This window comes from Panthera onca, chromosome A2, assembly GCF_046562875.1.
Source record: "Panthera onca isolate mPanOnc1 chromosome A2, mPanOnc1 haplotype 2, whole genome shotgun sequence".
NCBI lineage: Eukaryota > Metazoa > Chordata > Mammalia > Carnivora > Felidae > Panthera > Panthera onca.
This window is the reverse complement of record NC_138340.1, coordinates 114644141-114653124: the sequence shown is the minus strand read 5'-3', so window position 1 is coordinate 114653124 and position 8984 is coordinate 114644141. Positions and strand designations below refer to the sequence as shown.

At 44.3% G+C, this 8984-nt stretch overlaps 1 long non-coding RNA gene across 1 annotated transcript in view; it reads left to right on the top strand.

The window, feature by feature from the left end:
• Positions 1 to 1878: 1878 nt before the first annotated feature.
• The window catches only part of LOC132679270 (uncharacterized), a 33358-nt gene continuing 26252 nt past the window's right edge, over positions 1879 to 8984 (top strand). Inside the window, exon 1 of the long non-coding RNA XR_009610054.3 lies at positions 1879 to 2221. This is a non-coding gene — a long non-coding RNA (uncharacterized LOC132679270). The remainder of the gene's footprint in view (positions 2222 to 8984) is intronic.

The window sequence follows — 8984 nt, the reverse complement described above, 5'->3', positions numbered from 1 at the left end:
TCTGCTGTTCACTGAGCCACAGCCATGCGGTCCAACAAGGTCTGTATCTCCGACCGTGCCGTAAGGGCAAGGGTTCTTCCTCGAGTACTTTATCTCAGCTCTGGGGTTGGTAACTTCTCCTCATATCTGCTTTTTCTGTAATCTTTATAGTCTTTACTTCTTTTTTTTTTTAACGTTTATTTATTTTTGAGACAGAGAGAGACAGAACATGAACGGGGGAGGGGCAGAGAGAGAGAGGGAGACACAGAATCCAAAGCAGGCTCCAGGCTCTGAACCATCAGCCCAGAGCCCGATGCGGGGCTCAAACTCACGGACCTCGAGATCGTGACCTGAGCTGAAGTCTGACGCTTAACCGACTGAGCCACCCAGGAGCCCCTATAGTCTTTACTTCTTACTGGCCAATCTCTTGTTATTCCTGTTATAATTAAGATATTCTTCATATTAAGCCTTTTCAAAGTATGTGGCTTTGTTCTTCTGATCAGACTGACACAGGATCCAAGAAAAAATATATATCCACCAAAAGATATGTGCAAGAATGTTCACAGAAGTTTTATTCATAATAGCCCAAGACTGGAAACCACCCAAATGTCCATCAATGGCAGAGTGGATAAATGGCGGTGGGAGCTGTGGATGGATCTCACAGACCGTTTTGATGGAGGAAACAAGATGCCAAAGAGTATATACTGTAAAATCTCGTATATACAAAGTTCAGGAGGAGACAAAACCAGTCAATGGTGACAGAAGTCAGTATAGTAGTTACTTCTCAGGGCAGAGGTGGATATTGACTAGGAAAGGGCACAAGGATTTGGGGGGATATTTGAAATACCTATGTTGTGATCAAAAGGTAGTTACATAGCTGTATATTTATGTAAACATTATCAATTTGTGCACTATACTATATGTCTATTATACCTTAATTTTTAAAAGCTAATGAAACTAAAAAGGGAATGTAAATATAAGGTCATAAAAAAGTGCTGTCTAGACAAGGTCTCCCTTAGCTAATTCCCTTGGCCCCATCCATCTCAATGATGCTCAGCAACATGAACGTGAGGCTGATGACTGCAAATATTGTCCCAAAGCCTGCAGTGTTCAGTGGGCGAGGCTGAGGGACGGGATGGGACACCAAATGATTTCTGTTGTATACGCTACCAGTTAGTGGTAAAAATGGGAACACCTGAGCTTTCTGTTCCCAACCAGTACACTTCCTGCCCATCATGTGGCCTTTCAGGGGGTTTCTTTCTAAAGATGTTTGAGATGAGTAATGTGTTTTTCAGAATATGGCAGAGAGCTTCATACAAGGAAAGCCAACAGAATAATTTTGAAATAAAATTCTGTCACAGTTGGTTGGCACTGACACAACTTTTTTTTTATGTAATGTCTCCTTGACTGCAGTGATAAAGACTGCAGAGGAGTTGGAGAAAGGGAGAACTTGGTGCCAATTCGGTGGCTGTATGAAATCATTTCACTTCAAAACACAGAGCAGAAATAGGAGAAATGAAAATAGATGAGCGGCGCCTCCCCGCCTTCCCACTCTACTTGGGCAAGAATCAAAGGAGGAAAAGCTCAGCAGTAAAAGCCGTCTCCAAGGACTGGTGTCAGGGTGAGCAACTCCCGCAAAGACATATACATAATTCTCCCCTCCAGAATCCTGGCGATGCTTCCTGAGCCTGTAAGAAAACCGGCCGGCTTTGCATGCACACAGAGGCAAAGCCAAGATTTTGTGAGCCTGGGGTAAGATTCTCAGCCCTGGACATCACTGCAAGGGAGCTCCTGTGCATGCGATTGCTCCTGTGCATGCGATTATAAACTGCAAATGCGACTGGGACCAAAGGAGTTAGCTCAGGAGCTGGTGTAGAGTCTACCCATCTTTCGATTTGGGAAAAGGGGAGATGAAAAGTCATTTCTCCTTTCTCTGGATTCATGCAATCCGTTAACTGTAATTGTCTCTCCCTGCTTGCTCCAGTTGTTGATGTATTGCCTCTCGGTTCCAAGCGCACCCACCCTTTTTTGTCTTGCTTTGTCCTCCTGAAGCCGAACTCTGAGCCTTGCGTTTCTCCTTAATGGCCGCCTGCCTGGTACACTCTACCAATAGAGGGCGCCGTGAAGCGGGAGGTAGAAGAAGGTGCGCTCCGTTCTGTTTCCCCAACAGTTGCTAGCAAATCCGGGTGCAGAGGATCCCAGCAGTTTTCCCTGCAGTGGTGGCAGCTCTCAGTGTCCTGGGGTGAGCACCTCCAACACCGTTTCTTTGCTGTTTCGGCAACCTCTCCCCCTTTTCAAGGTCTGCGTCTCCACCTTGCAGGATCCTCCTCTGAATTTCTAAGTTCTTTCCTCCTTTACTTTTCCTTCAGCCTCATGGATGGTAGCTGCCTTCTAAGTTTCTGCATCTACACCTTACAGTTAGTTCTCTTTTATCCCTTTTGGTAGTTAATCATCTTTTGCCTAGTTCACAGTTCTTTACACTCAGATTACTAATGAGGTTTGTCTCTTGACTGGTCACTGACAGATCCAACGCTTGACCCATCTGATTGTGCAGTGGCCGTCTGTGTATGTGTCGCAGTGTCTCTTGTGGGGCCTCTGTGCATTTGGCTCCTAGGGGGCATCCTTCCGGCTGGGGTATGTTAGATTGGATGTTTGTCAGGGAATTAATTTCCAGATCCTAGACTTCCACATGTACTCTTTCCTAATAAGATTGGCCTGAGAACCTGCCTGCAGGGAAGATCCCATGGGAAAGGTTCTTCTTTCTCAGCTCACCTTCTACTTTCAAAAAGGAAGCTGTACTTCTCATTTCTCCAGATGTTATGGTGCACTGTCTAAAGCTGTAATATATTGGTTGTTTTGACTAATTTTGTTCCTTAATTTTAGTCATAACTCAATCCAAAAGAAAATTTTCACATTTTAAGGACTTAAGATTACAGGAAATTAAAAGATGATGTTGATTTATATTGTTATGTAAGATATGTTAAGGTGGTTAATAAGAGATTTCCAAGCATGAACTACATTACAATCTGGTAAAATTGGGGAAGTGGAGTGGAATATGAATTCAAAGAAGAAAAGGAACACTAAATGTTCTAACTAAAAGATCATTCATGTGTTTTAAGTAAAAGATCATTCATGTGTTTTAAAATTTTGGATGATGATAAATCTAAAACTGCTAAGGTATCTGTAGTCCTCCAGGTACATATAAAATATACAGTAACACTTTTGTTTTAAATTGTCAATATTGACTGCATGCCAAAAGTACTTTTGCAACTGTTTAAATACCGGGAAAGAAACTTTAGATTTCATCTTTAAGAAGTTCAAGAGGATAAGTAATTTTCTCAATTGTTTTAGGAGATATGTGAATAAAGGAAGTCGCCTTGCTTAAAATAAAACATGAATGAGTGAAGACTGGTTGGGTGACTGGATGAATAAATGAATGAATAAGCGAATCAGCAACTACAAGCCAGAAATCCTCTTTCTAGGCCAAATATTTCCCTGCTGGGGAAATGTGCCTATGAAAAATGGCAACAATACATCATGCACTTGATATTGGGGCCCTGATCAGGAGCCAAGTCAGTCCAAGTGTCTCCTCTGTCTTTATTTGAGAATAACTTGTGGCTGAATGAATGGCTTATAATAGTGCATTTTCTTTTTTTTTTTCAACGTTTTTTTTTTATTTATTTTTGGGACAGAGAGAGACAGAGCATGAACGGGGGAGGGGCAGAGAGAGAGGGAGACACAGAATCGGAAACAGGCTCCAGGCTCCGAGCCATCGGCCCAGAGCCTGACGCGGGGCTCGAACTCACGGACCGCGAGATCGTGACCTGGCTGAAGTCGGAGGCTTAACCGACTGCGCCACCCAGGCGCCCCAATAGTGCATTTTCTTAAAGCCGTGTGTCTTGTCTTTATTTTGTCATCTATAAAATGGATTTAGAAATTTCAATTCGGGGACAGCTGAACTGTTGATTTTACCTTTTGGGGAGACACCATGGAGTAGTAGAACAATGCTATCCTAAAGACAGAAGACCTGGGCTGATGTATTGGTTTTGCTAGTAACTGGTTGCATGATGCTTATATCTTCATATCTCTGCCCTTTGATCTCAGTCTATAAAAAGCGGATGGTTGGGGTGCGTGGGTGGCTCTTGGTTAAGTGTCTGACTCTTGATTTCCTCTCAGGTCATGATCTCACGGTTCATGGATTCGAGCCCCACGTCAAGCTCTGTGCTGACAATGTGGAGCTTGCTTGGGATTCTCTCTCTCCCTCTCTCTCTCTCTCTCTCTCTCTCTCTCTGCCCCTTGTGCATGTGCTCACTCACTCTCTCTCTCAAAATAAGTAAATAAACTTAAAAAACCAGTGGATGATGATAACTGTATGTGAGCCTTAGCTGGGATTGTGCATGTAAATGTGCTTTGCACATGGCAGCTGCTCAGAAAATGTTAGTCAAAGCTAGAGCTGAAGTACTAGATGGTATGAAATTTGGGTATATCCACCTTCCCCTGCCCTGAGGGCTTCCAGTTACTCTACCATAAACTAGTTAGCCATCTCAGGCTGCACAGTGTTCCAGGTCTTGGTCACATAAAGGACCTTCCACCCTAATGCAACTATGTGGAACATTTGATCGTTGCATGTGGACAACGCTTACTTCATTCCCACAACAAAATGTGGTCAGTGTAAGCTTCATGCTGCAAACAACACATGCTTCTGTCATTGCCTTGGGAGAGACCCATTTGCAACCACTTCATCTTTAGAATCTATGAAGAGGTCATTGTCAAGTACTTATTTAGGGTCAATAAAACCATTAAGTATTATAGAAAATACAAAACATGGACAACATAGCTTCATGCCAGAGTGGTTACTGAATCTGCTCTCTTATAAGTGTTCAGTACTGGCTGATGTTCACACCAGCGGAATTACACACACACACACACACACACACACACAAAGTGATTTCTTTACACCAGTTGATTGCAGATTTCTGTCATTACACTGGTCGTAGTTGATGTGGCATCTTAGAAACAAGAGAGATCAACTGAGAAAGTAAGTGCTTGTGCAAAGAGCATAGTAATAAAATTATAAGGTTTTGCCCATCACTGGCATATCTGTGAATGAAACAAAGTGACTCTGGCTGCAGCTGAATTAGGTTAAGCAGTATTAACAGTGCTTCCATGCTCCGGCCACCAGTCTTTAAAATCAGGATTGCTCGCCAAGCTCTTCGTGCAGTTATGCTAATAAGAGGGATGGTTTTAAAAGGAGGTTTTTGATGCTCTCTAGGGAGTATACCCTCAAGCCATATTTCTATAAAGATTAAAAATCTCATTCCAGACCTCAATTAAACTAAGGGAAATAACGATTGCAGAGAGGCACAGAGGAAAATCAAGTTCCTACGATGTGCTAGATGCTGGCTAAGTGCTTTCCCAAGTGACGTCTCATTACTCTTTGCATCATGAGCATGGGAAAGGTATTGTCCTTTCCATTTCACAGGTGAAAACGCCGGCCGTCGGGGAGGTTAAATTTGGGACCACGCCTTGAGTCCTTGTCTGTCTGAAACAAGATCCACATTCTTCCCCTTTCACATCGTTGATGCTAACGCTGGCTCAAAAAAAGTAGATGCTCAGAAAATGGGGACTATGAAGGTGATATAAACATTTATATGCCAACAGACACAGAGCGGTGGTTCTCAATCTTGGCTGCATGCTGGAATCACCACTGTTCCAGGGTTCGTGCTCCTGGCTTGTAAGAAATCTGTTAGAGGGGTGCCTGGGTGGCTCAGTCTGTTAAGAGTCCAACTTCCGCTCAGGTCATGATCTCACTGTTTGTGAGTTCAAGCCCCAAGTTGGGCTCTATGCTGATAGCCTGGAAACTGCCTCAGATTCTGTGTCTCCCCCCCCCTTTCTGTCTCCCCCATTTGTGCTCTTTGTTTCTCTCTGTCTCTCTCTCTCTCTCTCAAAAATAAGTAAACAAAAAATTAAAAATAAAAAGTAAATCTGTTAGATCAGGGGTTCTCAATCTTCACAATCACCTGGGGATTTGTTTAAAACACATTACTGGGCCCTGTCTCCAGCGTTTCTGATTCTTTAAGTCTGGAGTTGGCCTGAGAATATGCATTTCTAGCAAATGCCACTGTTGGGGGCTGGTTGCTACTGGTGGGGGCCCTCACTTTATGAACTACTGCCTTTGGGCATTGCTTCTCCAAGTCAGACTTCCTTATGGACCCAAATGCAGATGTGGGGGCCCAGGCCCAGCCATACAGGATTAGTCTCAGGTGATGGGCATGAGGGTCTGTATGTAGAACAAGGGTTCTAGGTGATTCTTCAGTTCACCGGAGTGTGAGAACTGTCATCCAATGAATTTTTTTTGTTCTTTTTATTTTATTTTTTTTAATTTACATCCAAGTTAGTTAGCATATGGTGCAACAATGTTTTCAGGGGTAGATTCCTTAATGCCCCTTACCCATTTAGCCCATCCCCTCTCCCACAACCCCTCCAGTAACCCTCTGTTTGTTCTCCATATTTGTCTCTTATGTTTTTCCCCCTCCCTGTTTTTATATTATTTTTGCTTCCCTTCCCTGTGTTCATCTGTTCTGTGTCTTAAAGTCCTCATATGAGTGAAGTCATATGATATTTGTCTTTCTCTAATTTCACTTAGCATAATACCCTCTAGTTCCATCCATGTAGTTGCAAATGGCAAGATTTCATTCTTTTTGATTGCCGAGTAATACTCCATTGTATATATTTACCACATCTTCTTTATCCATTCATCTATCGATGGACATTTGGGCTCTTTCCATCCTTTGGCTATTGTCGATAGTGCTGCTATAAACATTAGGGTGCGTGTGTCCCTTTGAAACAGCATGCCTGTATCCCTTGGATAAAAACCTAGTAGTGCAATTGCTGGGTCATAGGTAGCTCTATTTTTAATTTTTTGAGGAACCTCCATACTGTCTTCCAGAGTGGCTACACCAGCTTGCATTCCCACCAGCAGTGCAAAAGAGATACTCTTTCTCTGCATCCTCGCCAACATCTGTTGTTGCCTGAGTTGTTAATGTTAGCCATTCTGACAGGTATAATGTGGTATCTCATTGTGGTTTTGATTTGTATTTCCCTGATGATGAGTGATGTTGAGCATTATTTCATGTGTCTGTTAGCGATCTGGATGTCTTCTTTGGAGAAGTGTCTATTCATGTCTTTTGCCCACTTCTTCATTGGATTAGTTTTTGAGTTTGAGTTTGATAGGTTCTTTGTCGATTTTGGATACTAACCCTTTATCTGATATGTCATTTGCAAATATCTTCTCCCATTCAGTCAGTTGCCTTTTACTTTGGCTGATTGTTTCCTTCACTGTGCAGAAGCTTTTTATTTTGATCATCAAATGAATTTTTAAATGCTTTCTGCTCTCTTCTGAACCTGGCTCTTAAGTTCTCATTTTGAATGACAATGGCACAAAATTCCATTTACAACTGACCATTAGCTATTGTTGTGACTTGCTTCTGGTTATTTAAAATGCCCATAAATAAAATTTAAAAGGGGAGGGGGAGGTATTCACTAATTTTTAAAATTGTTAAGTCTCTACTTCATGGGGGGACGGAGGCCTGACTGATTACTGGTTGTTTCCAGCTTCCTCGCACAAATGAAATAAGGAGAAGAAAATCATCCTGTGAGGAGGCTCCTTTACTTTCTTCCTGTTCCCTCCTTCCTCATTTTACCCTCCGCTATTCAGTTCCATCAACCCCAGTGGAAATGAAGCTCAGGCTCTTGAGTTTAAAGGGGGTTAGCCACTTGGAGTCTGGCGTTCAGCTGGGAGGCCAGGTTACCACCCGGCTTCCTCAGAGTGGGGAAAATGTACACGGAAAGTGCCACCCCAGGCGGAGGGTGGCGAGGAAGCCTGGCCCCGGGGGCGGATGTGCCCTGACGAGATGCAGGTGCTTCCCCGGCCCGCCCCTCAGCTGCAGGCTCCCAAGGGAGGCCAGCAGCCAAGAGGAGTATTTATAGCCACCTTTGCCGGCTGGTTCCTGCCTGGCTCTCACTCAACTGCCTGAGGATCCCAGCGCCACCGACTGACTAGAGCAGGGAAAGATTGGAAGGCTGGGGCGGTGATGGCCCAGCCGTCCTCCCTGAAGAGTTGCAGAAATCAGTCCCTCTTATCTGGAGTTACAAGTACAATGGAATTTAAAATGAGCGAAATGAAGGTCATGGGAAAAGATTTCCCATTGTTCTTCCAAGGCTCCAGAATAAGCTGTTCCCCCAGGAGAACTCCTCCACGAGAAGGGCCTTATGGCCATCTGCAGAACTGGTGTGCAATCACTCTTGCTGATAACACATGCAGCAGGAGGGTCCGGGAAGCTCCTTAAGCCCCTGCTCCCAACCTGGCTCAGAGGCCCTCAAACTGCAACCAGCTTCCCTTTCCAGATTCTTAAGGCAAACCTGTCAGCAGAAACAAGGGCCATTTTTTTCTTTCCCATTCTCTCTGCTACCTCACACTGAGTGGACAGCCCAGAGCTGGCTCAGGGGACAGAAAATGCACACTTTGTGGGGGAGTGTCCAATTGTCAGTTTAGGGGGAGGGACCATGGCGTCCCCACTCACCCCGAAGAGTGTTAGGGAGCAGTGAACCATCAGGTTTTACAGGGATACATTCTGCGCAACGCACAGCTCATCAACGAAGTTTCTAGGTGAAATCAGTTAGCCCGTCTCCAGGGGAAAACCCACAAAACAGCAAGTGTTCTGGAAAGGGTTTCATTTCCCAAGTGGCAGAGAGCCAGGATGAGCAAAACCTGTTGCTCAGGCCACAGGTGGAATCCGTGTCAGACACACAATCCATCCTATTGTTCTGTCTGGGGCCCATGCTTCTCCCAGGGTTGCTGTGAGTGGACGAAGCAGAGACCCCTCAGTAGCTGAGTCTGGGGCTTATGGGCCATTTGCCCCACGAGTTTGAGCAGTGTGTCTACCATGGGACTGGCCCTGATGGGTGTGAATTTCAGAAAACCCTTCCTGAAAGTGGAAAGGGGT